This window comes from Acomys russatus, chromosome 20 (genome assembly GCF_903995435.1).
Source record: "Acomys russatus chromosome 20, mAcoRus1.1, whole genome shotgun sequence".
NCBI lineage: Eukaryota > Metazoa > Chordata > Mammalia > Rodentia > Muridae > Acomys > Acomys russatus.
The window spans coordinates 36,213,156-36,238,858 of NC_067156.1; positions in this window are offsets into that span (position 1 = coordinate 36,213,156).

Genomic DNA, 25,703 nt, shown 5'->3' on the forward strand with positions numbered 1-25,703 from the left:
GCAGTACCCCTGGACCCAGATCTGCCCACCATAATGCTCTTCTTGTAGGCTTCTAGGACCCTCTGAACCATTCTATTTCCCCATTCTCCCATGCTTCTCTTACATAGAGTCCCAATAGGATGTCCTCCCCTCTGTCTCACTTTCCTGGTAAGTGAAGACTTTCATGGGGCATGCCCCTTGGGCTAGTGTCCAGATACAAGGACTATACGTGCAGTAAACTTTGAGCCCCTACCCAGATCTAGCCAATGGGCAGGACATTCTCCACAGTTGAGCAGAGAGTGGGGACTGACTTTCATACGAACTCTGATGCCCCATATTTGACTATGTCCCCTGGATGGGGAGTCCTGGTGGCACTCAGAGGAAGGATAGCAGGCTACCAAGAAAATGCTTGATACCCTATGAGCATGCGCAGGGGGAAGAGGTCCCCCTCAATCACAGTCATAGGGGAAGGGAATAGGAGGAAAACAGGAGGAAGGGAGGAATGGGAGAATACAAGGGATGGGATAACAATTTAGGTGTAATATGAATAAATTAATAAAATATATAAAAATGTTAAAAAATAAAATAAAGAGTTATCAGATTCACAGAGCTTACCAAAGTAGGGCCAATATACATAAATGATGCTTTCTAAGATGTTAGTAAGTGAAACATCAGAAAACTGGGTCAAAAAAAAAGTTGTTGAAAGCATCTGAAAGAGAGAAGTAAAGTAGGGAAAAGGTATGCCATTTACTCTGGCAGAAGAAACTAGACAGAGATACTCTGATGCCAGACTATTTGCTGGCAACAAAAGGGTTGTTAGATTAGATTAAACACGACCTAGATGGTAGTATCAGGTTTTTTTTTTTTTTTTTTTTTTTTTTTTTTTTTTTTTTTGCATAGCAATCAGATTATAACTCAAAACTAAAGTCAAGGAAAGGCAAATTAAACATAACTTTTAAAGAGCCATAGCAAGGCAATGTTCTTAGCTGTCTCTCAAGAGAAAGGAAGAAGTCGAGTCTAATGAAATGCAGTAACTCCCATTGCCATGGATAAATCTAGACAAATACTAATATAAAAATTGAAAGTAAACAAGTTGACCGCCTTTGAAAGTAAAAATTGTGAAGCTAAAACAATATTTTTAAAAATATTTTTAAAAAATAAGTGGGAAATTTGTTTGGAATTGATGTGAGCTTATAGCCTATGATAGTAAGAAAGAAAATTAAAGTACTACTTACTGTTACTACATTTGCCTACTAATACACTAGTAGGAAATAAATATGTATGTATATAATATAAAAAACAAGGTAATCAAATCATAAAAATGAATGATAGTGATAAATCCAAATATAAAAGCTAGGAATATATAATATATAATACATGTATATGTAATATATTACATATTATGGGAGTCAATTAAAGAGACAAGGTAATATAAATTCAACCTTAGACCCTAAACAAAGCCAACAACTATAACAAATGTAAATCAAGGATAGAAATTCAAAAATTAAAAAAAAAAACACAGAAATTAATTTTAAAAACCCACTGAGATAACTGTATTGATATCATTTTAAAACTTAACAAGAGATACTATTGATAATCATTGTTCTAAGTGCATTTTTACAACTTAGTAAATATTAATAGTATAGCTAACCTCCCAGGCACCTAATTATATAGGTTCATACAGCATGAAAGAAAACATTGTTAGTATCTTAGTAAATAAAAGTCAACAAAATAATCTTCAAACTGGAACAATTACCATAACTTTTTCAATGCCTATGGAAGAATAGATCATAGTTCATGGTGCACAAAACATTGGGGCCACACTCTTACTGAAGTCAAGCTAGAGGCATAAATAAGGATAAATCAGGAAAGCAATGGTGCCCTTTCTATGGTTAATGTTTTTAATCTTGTTGCTGTCTTTATATTTTAACCTTGTTGTTTGCTTATATCTTAAGTTCAACTCTGATTAATAATATGAAAGTAGTTTAAACAGTACAGTTTTACCATTTCTGTATTTATACTGGAAAATTATACATATATGTACATATATATTCATTTTTTGTTAGTATAGCACAAATTAGCTTTTATTTATTTTTTATACATATATTCTATATACATATATTTTACTATCCTATTCCTAAGCTCCATTAGTATTTATTCCTCCTGTCTTATGAGCTCCTTTCTAGTGCACAGCTGCCTAAAATTCCACAATGTGTGTGTACCACAATTTCTTTACCCATTTGTTTGGCTTACATCTCCAGCCGTGTGATTCCATTTCTGCATTGTAAGTAAAGCAACTATACCCATGTATATGCAGTAGTTTCTGGGGTCTCCTTTCTTCTCTCACTCCTTCCCTCTTTTCATACCTCCTTTTCATCCTCCTCTCCTTCCATTGCTTATATTTCATTTCTTTCTTCTGTTTTCTTTCATCTTGTGGGTATTTTCCCATTAAGTGTTCTCTATGTTACACACACAGACACACACACACACACACACACACACACACACACACACACACTATTTTTGAAACATGTCTTTTAGCACATGCTTCTTTTATGAGCGTATGTATGCTTTACTCTGTGTCTGGTCTCATCACCATTTGTTTCCTCAGTCCAATATCTGTCCAACTTCATTTTTGTCTTCTTTGTCATTTTTTAGTGCTTTTGGATATCACACTTTTGTTTTAATTTCATCATTTAATTCTATGCAAGTATGAATACAAGTCTGTGTAGGTAACTTAGCAGTAACGGCCACTCTCAACACTAACATTTCTAATCTTGATGTAGGTATGACAAACACCAGCTTGCAACACAAAAGAAGAGGACCAGAGATAGGAAGGTTTGCATTGCATTCCTCCATTTTTACTTGTCTAGAAAAAGACATCCTGTTTTGATGGACAGGTATGGTGTAAACTTTTAGAAAGCTTGTACCAAAGACAGTTCTTGATGATCCCAATGGGGTTCAAAGGTACTCACATATATTATGATGTAATATAAAATGCAAAATTACAAAATCAGTGCTATGAAACATATAAGGAAGGAAAGTAAACACTTAAATTGATATTTTGCATTAAACTCTTGAAAATGAAAATTATTAAGAAAGAAATGCTTACGTGCAAGACCATGTATGAATTATATTTCCCAGAGGAAAGCAAATGATTACAAATGGAGAATACTATTATTTTAAATGCTCTTAAGGGTACAAAGAGAACTATTTACACAAACCAATGTATCTCCTGAGTTTCAGACATAAACTGTAGGATGCAGAATTACACAGCTTCTGAATTTCAATCACAAAGTAATAAATAAATTACAGGCATTTCTGGGTAGCGGGGAAATGAATTGTTCCTTTACTGAAAGTAATTTTTAAAAAAGTTATGCTGACTTCAAATTTCAGTCCTCAAATCTATGTTTAACTCTGTCAAAAAGGGAAAGAGGGCAAAAAAGAGGGTTTTACAAAAGGATCCATAATAAGAAAGATAACATTTGGAAAATTCAACAACTGAAAAACTAGGTAAAATACTATTTATGTGTTAGTAATTGAATTAATATGCATATGACACTTTGTGAGTAGTTGTCTAACAAAAGTCCTAAGATGGCCATATATTTTGTTAAATAACTAGAAACACTGACAAAAATATTAAAAAGAAGGAGAAGTTTTACCTTGAAAAACTTCCAGGGTAGGTGTACCTAAGAAAGTTTCTAGGGTAGGCTATATCAAGTAGTAATGCTAAAAATGTGAAGAAGTTCCCTACATTTACTTGTTCAAGCTCTTTTTTTACCTTAGGTACTTGAGTACACCCATGCCACTTCTGTCATGGATTAGGTGAATTTCAAAACCTTACCACCAATTTCTAGTTCTATTGCTCCAAACCTTAGGGAAAAAATACATTGGAACACTTTAGAGCCATCAAAACAGTTTGTGAGAAAATAACTGTTTTTCTCGAGTTAAAACTTGAAATTCCTACAAATGCAATCATTTTCCCAGACGAAACTTAAACTCTCATAGGTCTCAATCATGTCTTATGCCAAATGTGTGCACTTTCTCCTGGGTTTACAGAGGCAGGAAACAGCTGCCGCTCTGGAACCGGTCAGGTTGTTTGGTTTTGCTTTACAAAATTATTTCTGCTTCCTCTTTCCCCCTGGACATCTTGTAGGCAGGTGACTGGCTGTGTGTCCCAATCTCTTCATTGGAAGTCTTTTCTTTTTAGGTTCTGTATCCCCTATTGCTGAGTCTTAGCTAGCGTTTCCTTCATACTTCCCTGGGAATTTCCATTGTCTTAGGTTTCTAGATCATCCCAGCGATGCTCTCCCTCCAATCCTACTCTTCTCTCTCAGCACTCAATCTCTCTTTGGCCTCCCCCAACTTGATACCTCTTCTTCCCCTCCCCAGACCCTTCTCAACCCATTCCCCTCTCTCCATTCACCCTTGATGTCTATTCTATTTTCCTTTCTCATTGAGATTCGATTGTCCCTGCTACTTAGCTTCTTTGACTCTGTGGATTATAGCCTGGTTATCCTGTACTTCATGACTAATACCCACTTATAAGTGAGTACTTCCCATTCATGTCTTTCTGGGTCTGGGTAACCTCACTCAGGATGCTCTTTTCTGGTTCCATACATTTGCCTGCAACTTTCAAGATGTCACTGTTTTTAATAGCTGAGTAATATTTCATTGTGTAAATGTACAACTTTTTTTTTTAATCCATTCTTCAATTGAGAGGCATGGAGGTTGTTTCCAGAATCTGACTATTACAAGTAAAGGTGCTATTAACTAGTTGAACAAGTGCACTTGTGGTATGGTGGAGCATCTTTTGAGTATATGCCCAGGAATATAATTGTGTCTTGTGGTAGAACTATTCCCATTAGAAACTGCCAAATTGATTTCCAAACTAGTTGTACAAATTTGCACCCCCACCAGAAATTGATGAGTGCTCCTCTTGATCCACATCTTCACCCACATGAGCTGTCACTCGAGTTTTGTTTTTGTTTTTGTGGGTTTTTTTTTTTTTTCTTAGCCATTCTGGCAGGTGTAAGATGGAATCTCAGAGTCATTTTGATTTGCATTTCCCTAATGACTAAGGATGTTGAACACTTCTCTTAAGGGCTTCTCTGCCATTAGGAGATTCTTCTGTCAAGAATTCTCTTTTTAGATCTGTACCCCATTTTTAATTAGGTTATTTGGTTTGAAGATGATAAGTCTCTGGAGTTCTTAATATATTTTGGATATGAGCCCTCTGTCAGATACAGGGTTGGTGAACATCTTTTCCCATTCTGTAGGCTGACATATTAAGATCTTTTCCCATCTTGTAGGCTGCCATGAGACCAGAGCCACCTCTAATACTGATAATAATACTCTGCCATACTTGCAGACAGGAGCCTAGTTTACCTGTCATCTGAGTGGCTTCACCCAGCAAGTGATAGAAACAGATGCAGAGACTCACAGCCAAACATTAGTTGGAGCTTGAGGAATCCTGTGAAAGAGGGATAGGAAGGACTGAAAGAGCCAGAGTAGGCAAGGACACAAAAAAACCTAAGAATCAACTGCCATGAACCACCAAGCAGAGAGCACACATGGGACGGACATAGGCCTTCTGCAGCTTGGTCTTCATGTGGAACTTCTAACAGCAGGATCGGGGGCTGTCTGACTCTGTTGCCTGCCTTTGAATCCCTTTTCCATAATGAGGCTACCCTGTCTATCCTCAATGAGAGAACATGTGCCTAGAACTACTGCAACTTGATATGTCAAGGCTGGTTGATATCCAAGGGAGGCCTCCCTTAACAGAGGAGAAAGGGAAGAATGTGGGCAGCTGAGGTAAGAGGAAGGGACTGAGTGGTGAGGACCAAGGGGACGCTCTGATCAGGATGTATAGTAAATCAATAGATTAATTAATACAGATTTTTATTTGCTTAGTATTTATTTTAAAAAGTGTGGTTAAAAATTCTACATTTGAAATGGGTAATGCTAGGCACCTGCAAGCCTGGCATTTAGAGTATGAAAATGTAAGATCATGAGTTCAAGGCCAGCATGGGCCAGACAGTGAGACCTTGTCTCAATATAGATACACACATGCATGCACACATACAAATATACATGCATATATATCAACACATTACTGTACTTTCTTTTATTACACTATACAACAAAATTGTAGACCTAATAAAATCCATAGTCCTCTTAGTGTTAGCTTGCAAAACTACAGCTTCAAGGCTGAGTAAGTGTAGCTTTGACTCATGCTTGGCTTAGCCTTAAACTTGTTTCAAAAGATAATTTGTGTTCAAAAGTGGAAAGCCAAAAGTATGTACTCCTAAAAATTGATATTTTTAAGAAACCCCGGGTGGTCTGGAAGCCATGTTTAAGGAACAATCTACCGGCAGCTGTATTCCTGACTTTTCTTTAATGTGGGCCAGTCATCTCTGAGCTTGCAAAAGTTCACGCTAATCATGTAGGCACTGGTTCTTTCAGCAAACTAGTCAAGTCTTTATGGGAAAAAAACTTAATTCTAAATGATTTCTATAATTAGTCTATGAACATATACCCTGGGAGCTACTTCCTTAAATGTTCTGCAAAGATCTGTTAGCAGCTTTTGAGTCCCACATCTGGACTGTGCATTTGTTAGGCTAATTCTGACTAGAGTGAGAGTGTGGGACTGGTGAAGTTACTGAACAGCTCTGACACTGGTCAACTTTGCAACTGGGTTCTTCTGCTCCACCATCCCCACATGGGCTGGCCTTATCCACAAGATGGCCATCTCAAGGATAAGGAATGGTTACAAAGCAGTAATCACATATAGAATTTTAAAGATGTAAGTAGAAAAATAATATATATATATTCAAACCTCATACACATATAATAAAATTGTTTGAGTGCCAAATTTTCAGTATAATTTGTAGAAATGGAAACGCATAGATCTCATAAAATATTTTAAAATAAAATAAATCATATTATATTGTTTAGAAATTTTTGGAACATTCTTAGTTTAGATGACTATGTCTTATAAGACCTAACATATACTTTTAATCAATCTTCCTAATAGCCCTCCAAGTCATCAAAAATATAAAGGTTAAGACTTGTCTAGCTATTAGGTTTGGTGCTTTCTCTACAGTTATTACAGTAGGTGATTGATAGGAAAAATGCCGCATGGTCAGTGTCATATGGGAATGGCTGAAATTTGATTCAACTGAGCATAAAAGAACAACCACCTCCACAGGGATAGACAAAAATATGATGCAGTTTGATTTTCTACTTGAGAGGATATTTTTGTCATGATGTACAATATAAAGCAGGTGCTACAACATGCTCTACTGGGCAGAATGACAAGTGATGGCATCCCCAGAGTCACAGCACAAGACAGATTTAGTGACTCTAGTGCTATGATGGAGGATCCACACACCAGGGCTACAGATTAACTTCTGCTGGTTGAAGTGAGGGAATTTTCATTCATGAACTCAGGAGACCTTTCATCAAGCAGCAGTAGTAATTGGAACTTGGAAGTCGGACTCTGATGCACTCACACTTCTAGTATCTAGAAGAGGACCACAAAAGCAAATAAAACCCACAATAGCAGCAATAGGAGAATCAAAATCCTTTTGGTTTCTAGGCCATTTTTATTCTTCATAATAGGAAAAAGTATAGAAGTTCTCAAGGTTATCCAGATAGAAAGGAGGATCCCAGAAGGCTTCAAAGAGTCTTTGAATTTACAAATTTGCAAGATTATCTTCCTTTGAGATGTTCTATCCAAAAGCATCACTTGCTGATTGGTCACCTAAGGTGTTTGTGATGGCAGAGTATTTCTTTCCGCCCATGCAAGCAGAATAAAAACAAAACTAATGACTTCAGATTTTGCTTAACTATAAGGGTGATTCCACAGAATGGAAAAGAAAAAAAGAAAGAAATTGTTGCCTTGGTGAAAAAAAAATGTGTTTGTATTCTTTCTTTCTTTTTCTTCTAAATCATCAATGATCAAAAGAAAGGCCATCCAATTTCTATGCCCAGTTATGGTACATAACTACAAAACAGAAATATTGCACATAGTTCCTACACAAGACCTGTGTTAAGTCACTTTTTATACTCTCAGTCTATTTTATGACAGTGACTTTTAAAAGAGATAACAGTTATAATCATGGAAGTGGTTCCCAGTAAATATATAAAAAACAAAGCCTTACACTATTTAAAATATATACAGAGTAATACACTATTTTAATAAATGAAGAGGGGAAATGGAAGACCGAAAAAGCAATGAGTGATTTCTTCTGTGAATATAATATAAAATTTTTGAGGAATATATTTAACAAGTCATCACAGAATCCAAGCACATTCAACAAGTCTTAGGGCAATTTGTTTTGAATGCAAAGATATTTTACAATCTTTAATGTACTAAGGTGATTTCACAAATTAATGAACAAAAGGAGAAAATGCTACCCTATAATTTCCATTCTTACAGAAGATATTTCATAATTATAAAAAACACAAATTATCTTTACAGAGTGAGTAAAAGAGAAACTTTTCTGCACAACAATATTCAAAAAGTAACCTAAACTCAACAATCCAAGGCCTAGTTGAGCATGAAAATGTTTCACTTAAATCCGGGACGAAACATGGTTGGATATCAAACTTTTCTTAGGGAAATAGGAAGTGAAACACACCACACACACACACACACACACACACACACACACACACACACACACACACAGAGAGAGAGAGAGAGAGAGAGAGAGAGAGAGAGAGAGAGAGAGAGAGAGAGAGAGAGACTACTCACCAGAGATGGAACCGAGGACAGACAAAAGATAAGAATTGGACCAAAGACCAAAGTACAATTGGTGAACTAATAATAATTTTTAGAGTCTTATTAGGAATATGAATGAGTAGGAACTTACAGAAGCAGGGATGACTCAGAAAAGCAACCACATCACCAAAATCTCACTCCAAGGCAGAAGTGATGTGCTGCGCTGCCCATGAGTGCTGTGGCTCTGAACTGAACATACAACTTGCAGGAAGCTCAACAAATCTTAGAAATATCTTCTCTGCAGTCCTGTGGATAGATCAGGGTCTTCTTTCATGGAAGTCGTTTACCTCTTTTATAAAGCTGTGGAGGGTTTCTAGACTTCTTCTTTACATACACATTTATATTATTACACATATATACAATAAACTACCTACAGCAAGAAGAAACATGAAACAATGCTACATTCACAGTGATTTGGCTATTTGTATTTGGCAACCTTGAAGAAAACATCTTTCCAACCTTGGTGTGTCTAAAATTCTGAATGCAAATCAATATCTATCATACCTTTATCTAATCTCTATCAACTTAAAACATCTATCTAGACATAAAAGCATCTTAACCCCTAAACAACTAAGCTTAATTGTAAAACTACACTATCTGGCCTTCAACCCCTTAAGAGACTTGAGAAGGAATAAAATTGATCACCTGAGTAGACAGGAAGTGCAGGTTAGTAGCTTCCAAAATGAGAAAATGATAGAGAGTTTGCTGCCTGAAGTCACCCAAAATTCTCTATAACATTGGAATGTCATCTTCAGCCATCTGAACCAAAATATGTGACAGACATATTTGTGAGTCAGAAACTATTGAGGACTAGCTTACCCTGTCTTGACAGAGTTTGGCCGTCTACTCTGCCTGCATTCAAACTTGCCCATTTTTAGGCAGAATTAAGTCTGTGTCAGTACTGAGGACATTTTTTGCAGTGCATGGTTTGCTACATTTGAAGCCATCTCTATAAGGAGATTCTTTAATGCTTATCATCTTCTTTGAGGTAGGCAGGGTGTTGCCAGGAGTTAATCTATCTCATTATTAATGAATCTTTAAAATAAAAAATCTTTACATGCCGTATTCTGTATGTCTCTGATGTTTTTGAAGACTATTTTACCTTACCTTTCTATAGAATTATATCTATCTGTTACACCTAGGCTGTGATAAAAATAGACTAGTAATTGATATGACCATGATTTGATCAACTAACAATTAACTTGTATAACTTACTTATCCTAAACAACTTGTAACAGCACTTTTAAAGTATCAGAAGTAAACCTTGTTTTATAATTGAGTTGTATGGGTACAATACCTCAGATTAGAGTAGAAATATATATAATGTGTGAAGAATAATCTTAAATTTGAATTCTATACCAATGTATCAAAAATTAAACTTATCTTGCATCTATATACAAAGTTCTATACCATTGAATTAAAAATAACCTTGTGAGTAACAATTAAGGCATTAAGTTAAGGAGTAGATTCAATAATCTCCTTTATTTCCTTTTTGTTTCTATATTCTCCCTTCTATCTTTTCAACCCTTATCTCCAAATCTAAGAACAATAATTCTCAGCATGAGAATATCAAATGGTTCAGAAACACTTAGAGAAATGTTCAACATCCCTAGGCATCAGGGAAATGCAAATCAAAACGGTTCTGGAATTCCATTTTACATCTATCTGAATGGCTAAGGTAAAAACTCAAGTGACAGAACATGCTGGCAAGAATGTAAAGAAAGGGAAGACTCCTCCATTGTTGGTGGGAGTTCAAATTTTCACAACCAGTTTGGAAATCAATCTGGCTGTGAATAATCCTACCTCAACACCCACCCATACCACTCCTGGGAATATACCCGAATGATGTTCCACCATACAAGAAGGACATTTGATCAACTATGTTCATAACTGCTTTATTCATAATAGCTAGAATCTAGAAACAACCTAGATGTTCCTCAACTGAAAAACTGATAAAGAAACTGTGGTGCATTCACACAATGGAATACTACTCAACTATTAAAAATAAGGAAACCTTGAAATTTGCAGGCAACTGGGTGGAACTAGAAGCGATCATCCTGAGTAAGGTAACCCAATCACAGAAAGACACACATGGTATATACTCACCCATAAGTGGGCATTAGCCACATGATACAGGGTATCCACACTACAATACAGATACCGATGCACCAAACAAGGACTATGAATGATGTGCACCTAGACCTTCTGCTAAGATGTAGTACATAGGCAGCACAGTCTCCTTGTGGGTCTCATAATATGGGGAGTAGAAACTACTTATGACATGGACTCTGGGCACCCAACATTGATCACTTACCCCTGGCAGGGCAACCTTGCCATGACACAGAGGAAGAAGATACAGGTAGATTTCTTTATGTTTCCACCTTCGCAGACATAGAACGTTATCTATACCTCCTAAATCTCATAAGCCTCTCCTCCTTCAAAGAGAGAATGTTTCCATTTGGAGGTAACGGCCACAAAACAACCTGTTACATATGTTTAATCAATGCTGGGCTAGAGCACTGAATGTGGGAGAAAAATGCAGAGCCACAGATTAAACAGAAGAAGATAACTGAAAGTCAAAGAATATTCTAACAAAAAAAGAAAGAAAGAAAAAGAAAATGAATATTCTTGTAGGTAAACTTCTCTACCTGAAATAAGCATAGAATCTATGGATGTGACCATAGAAATATTTGAGGGTATGAAAAAGATAAATGTACAAGACTCAAATGAATTTCATACATTATCAAATATAATCAGAAATCTTAAAGGTTAAGAAGGCACTGCCTCCAAAGACAGAATGAACAGTAATAGATCCAAACATTATTTTTAAACAACTATGAAGCCTTGAAAACTAAAAAGGGTTGTGAAAGAAAGTAAATGCAAGGGAGTGTGCACACAGTCTAACAGTCTTAGATGTAATGTCAAATAATCAAGTTGTCACTTTTGTCACTAAATTAAAGTATAACTTCATTGCAGTTTACAGCCAAATGCCAAATATATTATGTATGAGTGTTTATTTATTTATGGCCCAGGCTGGTCTTAAACTCAATATCTTTCTGTCTAAGTCTATTGAATGATGGATTATGGAGATAGACCATAACAAACAGAGATTTTTTATTTTTATTTCTTAGTGCTGATGTATGAACCAGTGTGTGTGTGTGTGTGTGTGTGTGTGTGTGTGTGTGTGTGTGAACGCTGCCTACAAGGCTTCTGTACAGAAAATAATATCTTTAAAATAATGAAGAGACAGACTACAGGATGAGTGAAAACATATACAAACTATTTATCTATCAAGACATAAAAAACATGTAAAAATATCTCAGAAAGTTTAAGAACAAAAATAATGATCTTTTAAAACTATGCTAAAGAGCTAATAAACAACAAATATTTCTTTTAAAAAAGACATACAAATGGCCAAAGGATTTATGAAAGGCTTATTTTTACTACACACAAGGGAAATGCAATGTGAAATGAAACATAGGCATCATTTCACCCTAATTTAAACAGGTATCAAAACAAAACAAAACAAAATAAATGCTGGAAATCATGTATATAAAATTGAGCTCATGCATTTTCATAGAAATTTTAATTAAGACAGGTATATAAAAGTAGTATGGCTTCCTCAAAACCCTAAATCTACCACATGATTTGAGTGTTCTACAACTGTGCATAAAGCCAAAGGAGACAAAATTATACCAAATGATACTTGTTTTTTTTATTAATTTATTCTTGTTACATCTCAATGTTTATCCCATTCCTTGTATCCTCCCATTCCTCCCCCCCCCATTTTCCCATTATTCCCCTCCCCTATGACTGTTCCTGAGGGGGATTACCTCCCCCTGTATATTCTCATAGGGTATCAAGTCTCTTCTTGGCTACCTGCTGTCCTTCCTCTGAGTGCCACCAGGTCTCCCCCTCCAGGGGACATGGTCAAATGTGAGGCACCAGAGTACATGAGAAAGTCATATCACACTCTCCACTCAACTGTGGAGAATATTCTGACCATTGGCTAGATCTGGGAAGGGGTTTAAAGTTTACCTCCTGTATTGTCCTTGGCTGGTGCCTTAGTTTGAGCGGGTCCCCTGGGCCCAAATCTGCCTATCATATTGTTCAACTTGTTTGTATTCCATGATTACCAATGCTATTGTCCCAACGGCTAAAGCAGAATAAAAACATTTGTTCATTGGTAGATGAAGGGATACAGAAAATAACTGTGTATATACAAAGTATTTTTGAATGAATGAAATCATGTCATTTGCAGCAACATGAATCTCTGAGCCATTGTGTTAAGTAAACTTAATCAGGAAATATCATGAGAGTAGAAAAAAAATCTTAATGGGTGTGAGGAAAAGGACAGTCCAATAAATTTGACATAAAAACAGAAGGGTAATATCTGGGAGAAGAAAGATGACTTGTCACAGTGAGGCAGTGGTCATAGTAGAAGGGGTGTGAAGGTGAGGGAGGAAAGTTATCAAAATACGAAGACACCAAATTGTGTGTGAAGATGTCATAATAAAAACCATAATTTTTAATGCTAGTCTAAAAGCTTAATCACTAACAAAACTTAAAGGAAGCATAAAACAAATATTGTATGTTCTTACCCACTGGTGTAAATTAGCAAGTCAACCTTGTAGAGGAGTGCAATCGCAATCATAGAGATTAGGGCTAGAGAAACGGAGATGAAATGTTCAGTAAGAAACATCATCTTGTAGGGCTGATGGAAGAATAACTTAAGGATTATCAGCAGCACAATAGATACAAATACATTCAAATATACGATACTTCAGAGTATCTTTATGATCTAAACACGATGCATGTATGAAGAGAAGAAGATTTTTTTGACTCGATCATAATACACTGCTCACATGTATAGAATCAGTGAATTCCCTACAAAGCAGAAGTCCAGATGGGCACCATGGCACATGTCTGTTAATATTAACACTGGACCTGAGGCAGGAAGATCAAAAATGTGGGGCCAGCTTAGCTAAACAGTATGCATACATGTAAATAGGATAGCTTACTTTTAAAGACTATTGAGTGAAATATTATACAAGGAAATTTCTTTTCTCTAAGATGTTATAAGCATAGCTTACTTACTTCATAGGTTCTACTACAAGATAAGAGTTATGTGTGTATTATTTCCCTCTGGGAAAATAGTATTTTCAGATAAAATATGTTGGGAGAAGTAATGATGATTTATCTTAAAATACTGTGAGTGTTAGTGGGTAAATGGATCGAGTGAGAAGCCAGTATAATTGATGCAGAATGTTGAGAGACAAGCATATGATATTACATAAAGATTATTAAATTAAATCACAACTCAACCCTAGATATAACCCCATTTCTAATTATTAAATGGCCTTGGTAGAGGATTTGGCTCCTCTTTGAGTTTTAAATTTCTTCTCTGAAGGTAGGGCACATCCCAAGTGCATCCTAACCTTAGTATTTCATGGCTCTATTCAACTCAAATAATTTACTTCTAATAAGTGTGATATTTGTGAAGAATCTATAGAGTGTAAAATATTCTTCTAGGTGACTTATAATCCCAGTGCACAACACTTCCATGAGGCACAATTAATAACTTCTTGGAGAAGACCCAAAAGCCTTTCGAAATTTCTTCTTCAGATTCACTGGAACTCGGAGTGGGGATGGTGCTACTGCCGCAAGCAGGAAATAAAGTAAGTAAATAAATAAATTAATGACAAAAATAAATTCACTGAGCTAGCCTGCAGTATGCCTGGTTTTTGTTTTTTTTTTTTTTAATATATAAAAGCGGCTGAAGGATAAATCACGTAACAAAGACAAGGAGATACAGAGTCCTTTGCCAAAGTATTTTCCAATATTGAGAAGCATCCATATAAAACATTTGTTTAGAAATGAAAACAACAACAAAGGCAGTCCTTACAAGCTGCCATTAAGTTAATTGGGTCTGTTTATCTTGCTGAGAAAGGTGTAACTTTGCCTGCTCTTTATTTCTTTCAAAGCTCACCAAAACTGTAGAATGTTTTTCTGTATGGACTTCTGTCCTCTTTGTCTACAGTCCATTCCTCCCCATGTGGCAGGGAAATTTAACTCAAATGCCATGACATTTTTTCATTTTCCTCTTCTCCACTTTCCTTCTCCAGGAAGCTGCAAAGACTGTCCAGGGCTTATTTTTTAACTCATTTCACTGTCTTTGCATATAATAATAATAATAATAATAATAATAATAATAATAATAATAATAATAATAATAATAATAATAACAATAACAATAATAAATAATATATGATAAGCAGAGTAATATTAATGAGCAGAACATCTAAGAAGAAAGAAATACTGCTTTGTCATTAAGCAGGAGAGAAAACATGATATGTGTGGTGCCCAGCAGGAATACAAATGTACCCCCAATTTAATTCACATATCTAGTTCTTTAGACACCTATAGACATTTCCTCAGTTTGGCTTTTCCCTCTTCTCACACTTAGAAATTTACTGGTTCACAAAGAATTTCTGATTGTTCCAAGATAAACTTTTCTTAATTAATTCTTTCCTGCTTATTTTAATCAGTGGTTTGAGATAGCAATGAGGCCAGAAGTAAGAAGAGAAAGAGAGAATGGGGAAACAACAGGCACAGATAAGATAAACCGTTCAGCTCCTGACTTATCTCCTCGCCTTTCCCTAGAATCGCAATCCATGATGAGGTTGGAGAGGACCGTCAGCCCAATGACTTCAGGTTGAGCCTCCTCATGAGCTGCCTCTGCCTCATTCCACTCTACCTCCTCTGACATTGTTAGTAAGCAGTGTCAGAGAGAAGAATGACCCTGTTCAACTTCTTATTCCTTAGACTTATTTATTTTCCTTTTCTTTTCTTTAAGCAAATTTTGAGTCTATAGAGAGGATGGACAGGATCAATAACAATATTTCTTATGTTTAGGTTCCTGGGAAAGACTATCCCCACACACAAAATGAAGGTTAAATATACATACATACATATATATGTATATTATATATTCCAAATATGTATATGTAAAAGTTAAAAATCTAGATGTTTATTTTTCTTTAATTAAATAATTATTCTTAATGTAAAGTATCAGAGGGTTTAAACTTAAAGCTATGGATTTAAACTAAAAAAATTATTTTATGTAAAATGTCAATTTAGTTACACAGTAAAAATGGTTGTGATGGGCATTTTTAAATGAGGAGAGGGTTTGTGCTGGCTCTTTCTTGTATTTCAGCATCATTTACATTCATCCACTTATTTGTTGGATGGGTCTCATATCCAATTGGGTTCAAGTGCTATTACACTTCTGAATTATTATTTCAATCCATGCCTCACATAAATGGCCTAGTAGAAAGACGCAATAAAGCCGTGCTTTGTAATACAGAGTCCACTCATGCCATTACAGAAAGCATGGTGTCAGCATTTCCACTTCCATTATACAACCTATTTGTCCAGGCATTATATACATGGCCATAAAAATCTGCTTGGCTGTGAGGTATTAGTTCAGTCCTTGAATAAACAATTAGATAAAAAACTATATAATGACTAAGACAATTGATTAACAGTGAAGTCTGAGCCAAGTGTGCCTGTGATCTAGCTCAGTGTCACTCAACAAGGCTCTTTCTGCCACAGTATCAAGCAAGACACTAATTTCTGCTGGTGGCTACTGGTTTGCTAGTTTAGTTTAGTTTTGAAATTATAATATAGTCACATAATTTCTCACTTTTCTATTATCTGTTCAAAGATTCCTACATACCCTTCCAGCATGATTTAAAGTTCATGACCTCTTTATACATTAGTAGTTGTTGCATGAACATATGCATATGCATGTTACACATACATGTGTATATGTTTGTATATGTATATATGTATAGAAATACATATATTTAAATATAACATGCTTAATCTGCATAATGTTTGCAGCTTCTTTACCATTTTTATGAGAAAATTCAATTAGAAATAATGATATAATTTACATTACTATGATAATTTGGGATTCCAAATATATTTGACTGAAGACCAGTATTATTGTCACAAAAGACCCCAAACATACAGAAAAGGCTACTCATAAATAAAGAAACAAAATGTTCTTAATTCTAAAAGCAGTCGACAAAGGCTAAGAAGATATGAGGAAAGACCAGGTTCTGAAGCCATAATCAAAGATGACAGGTGGCAATTACTTGATCTTGGGTAGAGATATCTAAATAGAAGTCTTTCAAAACTAAAGCATGACAGTGAAAATATTAATGCTACCTGAAAATCTATAGAAAAGGAATTGATGAATTGAAAAACCCTATTTTTCTTACAAGGGAATTCACAAAGCTATGAGAAATTCCAAGAAGAACATGAGAGCAGTGTTACAAACTTTGGAAGTCACTAAGAGAATCGAAGAATGAGGAGGCCAAGTGAAAGAGAAAGCAATAGATACAGAATGATACGACAAAGTTTATCTGTATCATCAGGCATCATTTATTAATGACAAGAAGTGAATAATCAAACTACAAAAGACAGAGAAGAACCACGAGAACATATTAAGCAACATTAGGAATATTTGGGAATATGGGCTTCAAGTTCAGATGGGAGAGGGTGGCAGGCAATGAATAGAATGTCGAAGTACATTGTGTGATTCTGCACTAATAAGTTAATTGAATTATAAACTGGCCATGTCCCACAGAAACACAAGGAAGAAAGTAATACCTAGACTAAATTTTGATAATAGAAGCTTATCATATGTAAAATAAAATAAAAAAAGGGAGAAAGTCTGATAATCTCTTCTATAATCCTTATATTTTTGTAGAATACATTTCAAGAAAGTAAGGCAGCTTGTTATAATAAAAGACAAGAAGTACTTAACAATAAAAGTTTTTACCAAGTACATAAAAAGCATACCTATTTATTAAGAATAAAGAGAATAAAACCACCCAGAAGACTGAGGGGTTTGTTAGTTATCTACTATAAAAATAGTTACAGAAACTGAAAGCCTTAGGAAGGGTCAGTAAGCATAGGTGACCATGGTCACTTAAAGTGACCATCTACTTCCAGTGGGGAAAGTAGACAGAGTATCTTTGTGAGAACATAGAGCCATTGCCAAAGAAAAGACAGAGAGACAAAGTTTTCTTAGGGATGATCTGTACAATTCAATCAGATAGACACTGGATATGTGGTAATATAAATGTATCTGGTAATCAAGAAAGATTAGCACAACAACAACATGTAATCAGACTAGACAGAAGTGTAGTGAAGACAGGTGCTAAATAGAAGACATAGATACAAAGTATAGAAGTAAGTATTCCTATGAATGGTTCATCCTCACTGGTAGACTGACTGAGCTGTTGTGTGGCACAGCAAACTGTTCACATGTGTTAGAACAGAACTTTCAATATCCTACATCCTTTTGCTTTTAAACAATCCCTTTTATTGAGATGGAATCATGTTTTATGATTATCTCCCTACTTTTAAAAAACATTTATTTATTTATTTGGTGTGTGTGTGTGTGTGTGTGTGTGTGTGTGTGTGTGTGTGTATACACATACCAAATGAATGTGTAGATGTATTAGAAACTTCCATGTAGATCCCTGGAGTAAAACTCAATCCCTCATCCTTTGCAGGAAGCACAATTAGCTGTTAGTCTTCTTTCTATCTCCCTCTGCTGTATATTTGATCAAGAAATTATTCTTTAATTGTGGAACTATGCAACACATTTTAAGGAATGATGTATTACTTCATATTTTTCTTTATGTTAGGACTGATAGGCTTCCGGATTTTGAGTGGTTTGTACAATGTTTACTTCTGTTGCCCTTTCTATTTTTCAGTGGAAAACTTTCTGGATCTAAGACACGAACTAAGACACTAAAGAATATTGCAGAATCAAAACCATTTTACATCTTTGAAACAAAATCTTGAAAGAAACAAGATGAGGAGTGTATAAGAAAATCTTAGGCAATAAGGAGACTACAATCAACCTCATCTACCAAAATACCCAAACCAGAGTGAGAATTGGACAGATAAACTACCTCCAGAGTGCCATCCTTCTCTTGTGCCACGCAGCTGATGGGCTAAAGCAAGATGATCACCAGGAGGTCAAGTACGGTCTGGATAACATGACAAGACCCTGTTTCAAACAAAACTTAGAAGAGACTCCCCTAATATGCTCTATTTCTACTTTCGCTCTCAATGAATAAGTGATTGATATATTCTCATTCAATGATGAGAGAACAACTTTGTATACAGAGAAAGAAAATGCAAAATCCCTTTAAAAACAGAACAAGAAAATTGCGTTTATTAAAATTAGTTTCTTATTTCAGGTATTTCTTAAGAACTTAAGCCAGTATGGAATACATTTGCTTTTTCTTGGATGTGTGGTCATATCTATCAAAAGCAAGAAAGAAAAACTTATTCTACTATCAGTCCTCTGTTTTTTAATGGGAAACTGCATAGGTCAATAATCTCATCAAAGCCATAAATATAATATGTTCTAATTTAATGAATGAAATACATACACTTTATTAGAAGATTTAAGTAGGAGATTTAAGTAGCAATTAAATTTTCTAGCAACTATTTCAGGCTTATGTACACTATGCCATGTCCAGTAGATATAACAATTTTAATAACGTCAAGTTATTACTAAAAGAGAAAACTGTAAGTAGCACTGCAAAAACTCATCTTTTGACACAGCAGTAGCAGCTAAAAGAGTATTAGTCGAAATTGTTTTTTAGTTTGAGTGTATAGTAAAGACCAAAAGAAGATGGAGCTAGCTTAAATAATGTTGGCTTGAATGTTGAACCAACCACAGAGTTAATTTGCTATCTTTCTAAAATTGAAAATATACCAACACATAGATGACAATGTCATAAGCAACTCTGATCACTTAATATTGCCTTGCAAGTTATATCCATTGATGAACTATGCATGATGGTTCCCTATTGATGTGACACACACTGAAAATACCTTGTCCAGCTGTATAAAATAGTGGCCAATAAATTAACCTTTGCAAGTGTAATAATTAGACATGCAATAAATGGAGCTTTCAGTAAACCACCAATCTTTGTTCAGTTTGTTATGGTCAAGGCATAAGTTACCTAGTATAAACCTGTCCAGGTTAAAAATATCTCTAGACTAGAGACCAATCTAGAATGTTTTATAGCAAGAGATGTCCACATACTTGTAGTTGATAATCTAACAATCTCTCTCTTTTAGGTAACTGAGTATTTTCCTTTCTTCCTGCCACTAGTAATCCAACCCATGCCCACTAAGCTTACTTTGTCCCTGAAAAGAGAAACAGTATACCTGTTGAAAACTAGGAAACTAGAATGCATGACTCCTGACATGGGTACTTCCTGATAAACTCATTGTACTTTGAAACTGCTTTAAGTAGAAACTCTTTTTAGACACTGAAACACTAAAGCCATAGTTTCCCAAGACTGCATATGGTGTTGACTGCTTACTGATGTGCCTGTTTAGCTGATGGAGCTGAGCTGAGCCACTACTAGTCACATGGCACTACTCCAAGAAAAAGTCACCATTTAACATTTGATAACATTTCTTTTGTAAATTGTGTTTAGAATGTGAACCATGTTACTAACTACCTACAGGTAGCAAGTTGTTTGATTACCCTTAATATTATTAGCGTAAAAGTGCAAATGCAATTGCTTATAATTAAATAAAATTTAAAGCATATATTGCAATGCATAGCAGAAGTTATCAGAAGGTGTCTCAGAAGGTGGAGTTCAGGGTACACACATCCTTCCACAATGGATTTGACAGACTGATTTTGGCATTTTTACATTTTAGGGAACACTATGTGTAACACCTCAGTGCTCAATTATCTATGAAAAGATGATGCCGAGCAATCCATGCTACATTCTTCCGATTTTCAATTTATAACTAATGAAGATAACTCAAAAATATTCTGAAAATAGGCATCCATTATTATACAACAGAAAACTCCCCTCTTTCCTATAGCTATCTTACTGGAAAGTAATCTAAACCATAGTGGCTAATTGACAATCAGAATCATACAACTTACCTGTTGTGATAATTAATGAAAGGATTTGCTAATCTCTAACAAATGAAAAGCTATAGCCCTTGACACCACTGTGGTTTTATTTCAGTTGAAGTGATGACTGAGGCTCTCCCTGGATAGCTGACTGACAGACACCCTTTTTAATGAACAGAAAAGACTGGCTTTCCTTCCTATGTCAAAACATTTCCTCAAATACACGCAGGTCCAATCCTTTACACTGCAATTGCATTATATAAAAATAATTGACTCTCAGGAATTTTAAGTATTTTCTTAATAGGTGAATTCATGGCTCTTAACTCAGTTGGCTTTAGTCATCTGCTCAGGCACTCCTTCATACTTTCTAGACAAACAGAAAAGCTACTTGAATTATTCTCAGTTAATAAGGTGTCCTACAAATTCTGACTGCCTCCGGCTCTGAAAGAAATAATGAGAACTGGTGAGAAAATGGGCAGCTTTAAATTACCAGATATGAACATGTGCTTCCCATTCAAATTCTAACACTTAAAAAAACCTTCCAGAAGTGTTTTGTTGTGTACATTTTTTTATGCTGCAAAAACCTGACAATTTGTGAAGGACACTTTTCAAGGTATTCTAATTGTAAAATGGCCTTGAATCCTTTAAGAAGGCAAAGGAACAAAAGAGACTCAAGCAGAAAACAAATGTTGTCATTCCCTGAAAGAATTATAGCATCTCTACTTCCTAAAGAAATATTAATGTCTTAAATAACTTATACAATAGTTGATGAAGTATAGGAGAAGTATAAACTTTTAGCATCAGTCATCAAGTTCTCCTTTAAAAGGTGTTAAAAAAAAGTACAAATACTTTCTGATTTGTGTAAATTTTCTATAAGTTTTTAAAGGATATGCGTTGTTCTAATTAGCCAAGAAACTACAAAAAGTGTCATGTATCCTTTAAGTTTTTAGTAGATCATGTTCAGAAAGAATTGTTTTCTTTAAAGAAGGTTTAATTGTGTTATAGCTAAATTATATGACTAAAAGTTTGTATTCGCATTATAAGTGCTTTGTAGAGGTATGTAGAGATAGATGAAAGATACACAATACACACACACATATGATAGATGATATTTAGATAGATTATAGATAGGTAGATAGATAGATAGATAGATAGGAGGGTACACAGATGAGAGATGAAGAAAGAGAGAACTTCTGTTGAGATTTATACATGAGATAATTAAAGGAACCTTCATGGAGGCTCTTTCTATGGGCTGTTCATTAATAAGAGACTTGTCAAAAATAAGTGACCATCTGGGCCTTTATAAAAATGGACCATAAGGAACCATAAGGAAGAGTCTCAGAATATGCAAGGAAATGGCCTATGCACTGGTTAGTAACTTCTCTGGACATGAATGGCAACAAGAAACAATGGTGGAATTTCTAAGATGTTGCTGTTTTCTCAATATAAAATGTCAAAGAAATCTGAACGCTGTCATTATTATGCATTTAAAGCCTTTAAAAGTCTGAAACCGTTGTAAAATCTTTGTGTGCGCACATGAACACACATATGAGAGACAGAGATCTCAAAATTTCTCAAGTATATTACTTCTTATTACAATTGCATATGCGTTTTATAGTAGATATGTTAAATCAACCTTCTTGTCTCTTATGTTGAAAACATAATGGTTTTGAAAGAGAAATGTTCTCAACATCTAGTAGAGAAGCCACTTCCTAAAATGCGTAAGATTACAGATAAAACAAAATTACCAATTTTGATTTTCATTGTTCACCTGGTATGGAAACCAGAGAGCTGCATGTGTCACAGTTGGACTGGGGTCATGTGTTAGGAAATTAGTCTTCTGAGAAATGACACATACCAGATGGGATCCAGGAAAATTGTAAGAAGTTTGGCTTTTACAATGAGTTTTAACTTAAGTCTTCTGAAAAACTTACATATTTCTATGACCATTGAAGACACCTTGATGTTGTCATTGCCGTATGACCTGTCTTTACAACTGTGTACCTCAGGAAGTAGAGGACAGCAAAGAGGCACAGGTACTCAGAGGCACACATTGTAGAAAATTGGAAAAGCAGGATGAAAAGAGAATCACAGCTGTCTATGTCATGCCTTTAATGGTAGATTTTTTGGTTGAACTACTTAAGGAACTCTCCCATCATGTAAGACTTACTACACTCTCTGAGAACACTGAACTCCTCTTTCTGAGTTAATGGAGTTAGTGGCCAGTTGTCCCTTGGTCCATGGAACCGCTTTGGATACCAGAAACTGTAGATGCTCAAATCTCGTATGCAAAATAATGTAGATTCATGTGTATCATACACATTCCCCTGTACTTTATGTCGTCTCTAGATTGCTTTATAATTCTTGGTACAACTCAAATGTTATGTGATTGCTGATATACATATTGTTTAGAGAATAATAAGACAAAAGTTATCTGTACATATTCAGTAAACTCAAATATATTTTGATTTAAAAATATGTTTTAATCTATAAATCTTTAAATATATATATATATATATATATATATATATATATATATATATATATATACACACACACACACACCTGTGTGAGTTTAAGCACACATGTGCACATGTGGGCCAGGAAGTGTGTTGAGTGTCATCTTCCATCACTCTCTGTGTGTTCCCCTTAGGTTCAAGTCTCACCTAGACTGGAAGTCAGCAACTCCAGCTATCCCTTGTCTCCTGTTTCCTCAAAGCTGGGGTGGCAAGCATTTTTAGGGAACTTAAACCTTGTTACATGGGTCCTGGGACTGAACTCTGGCTCCTATGACTGCCAAGGAAGTGGTATTAACCACTGAGACATCTTTTCAGCCCCACAAACGCATTTCTCAAAATGCTTTTGACCTGAGGTTTGGCCACTCACAGGTCCCACAAGTGACTATTTTTGTAAGAAATACACTATGTGTTTTGGATTAATGTGGAGTAAAATTAGACTAGTGAGATGAATATCACTTTAGCATCTGCACATCTACTTACTTGGGTCTCTATTCTCTGCCTCCTCTGCTAGAAATAATCACCATTGAGACAGGAATTCTTTTCTCTTTTTTTATTTTTTGTTGCCACTTTCTAGGTACTTAGAATATAGGGTGGGCATTATAGTCACTTAGGTTAATACATGATATGAACTGACAATTAATGGGCCATTGGGTCAACATGATTATTTTACAACTTTCCTCTCAAAGCAAGCTCAAATTTTCCTATTTATAGTTATAAAATAATTACATAAATGATGTCTGTGGAAAAAATAAAAACTATCCATTCCTGTCTCTGAGTAGGCTAACAAGCTAGATGGGTCCTTCAGTATTTGTGTTTATATTTTGTTTGATTTAAATACCCACAAGTAATATAAAACACATTATTACATCCCTTAGAGTTCTTCATTAATATTTTATAATACCCTAGATATCTCATACATATAATGTTTTAGAAATCATGAATATAAATTTTATCTTTTAAAAGAATATATAAATAAACAGTTACTTATTTTAGAAATTAAAATTTCATCCTTTTTTGCTTTTGTTTCTGTGTAGTTAAAAAGCAAATTTGAACTCTCTATCTCAGTAAAATATTGTCATAATTTGCATTTGTGAAGTTAACACAACCATGACTACTCTCCGTGAGCACGTTTTGTCAGTCTCTGTGCTAAGCAACAATTCCCTTATAAGGTTATCTCTTATGATGAATGAGAAGCTTGATGCTGAAAGAGTAAGCTTGTGTTCATCAGGGAGGGGAAATCAAATGCTTGACACAAGCTCACATAGATGGTATATAGAACGCTAAAACTCAAAAATTTTGTCTGAGTCCTCCCCATATGTGTCTAGCATTCTGCTTCCCTTACTTTTCTTAATTCCTTTCATTTTTGTGATTTTTTTAAAACTCTAGTTGTTACTATTCTTTAATTCAAGTTCTTTTTTTAAAAGATTTATATATATATATACATATATATATATATATATATATATATATATATATATATATATATATATGCTCTATCTGCATGTACATGTGCATGTCAGAAGAGAGCATCAGATCCCAGTATAGCTGATTGTGGGCCACCATGTGGTTATCTGAAATTGAACTCAGGACCTCTGGAAGAGCAGACAGTGCTTTTAACCACTGAGACATCTCTTTAGCCCTTAATTCAAGTTTTAATACATACCCGATCTTCCATACTGTGATATGTGGAAAAATGAATGTGTACTACATACTAACATAACAATGTAAACCCACACTAAGCGCTGAAGGAGGAATAACCAGGGAAGAAAAACATGTTACTTACATACAATCTTCTTAGTCTCTGTTAAGGAAAAATTGTATACGACCAAAACCCAAAACAAAACAAAAGAGTGTGTGACCTTGAGTTTCAGCAAGTGACCTTATTTGAAAATAGGTTTATTTCCAATATAATTAGATAAGATAGTATGAGGTACTAAGATTTTTCTACCATAAAAAGAATGTCAATAAAAGAGACAAAGAAAGATCAATAAAGGAAAGGCGATGTGAACAGACACATCATAGAATGCCACATGTTGAGAGAGGTAAAGGCAGGAGGGTAAATCTGAAGCCCTGGAGTGCCAAGGTTCAACACCAGTAGCTCAGCAGAACATGCCCTTCCTAGATGCAGACTCAAGGGAGCACAGGGCTCTGCCTACACCTCGCTAGCTTTTTAACTGTCTTCTTCCAGAACTGGGTACAAACGAGTTTCTGTTGTTTCTAGCCACCCAGCCAGGAGTTCTTTATCATAGCAGCCCTAGGAAACTAATACAGCCCAAAAGTGCTGCTGGAAGGAGCAGAATTTTTCTAACATGAAAACCTCAACTAAACTCATTTGATGGCATCTAGGAAACTCAAGGCACTGCTTATATATAATGGTTAACATTTCTGCGCACGCTTACAGATACTGAATGAGACAAAAAATAAAAAAATAAAAAAAATA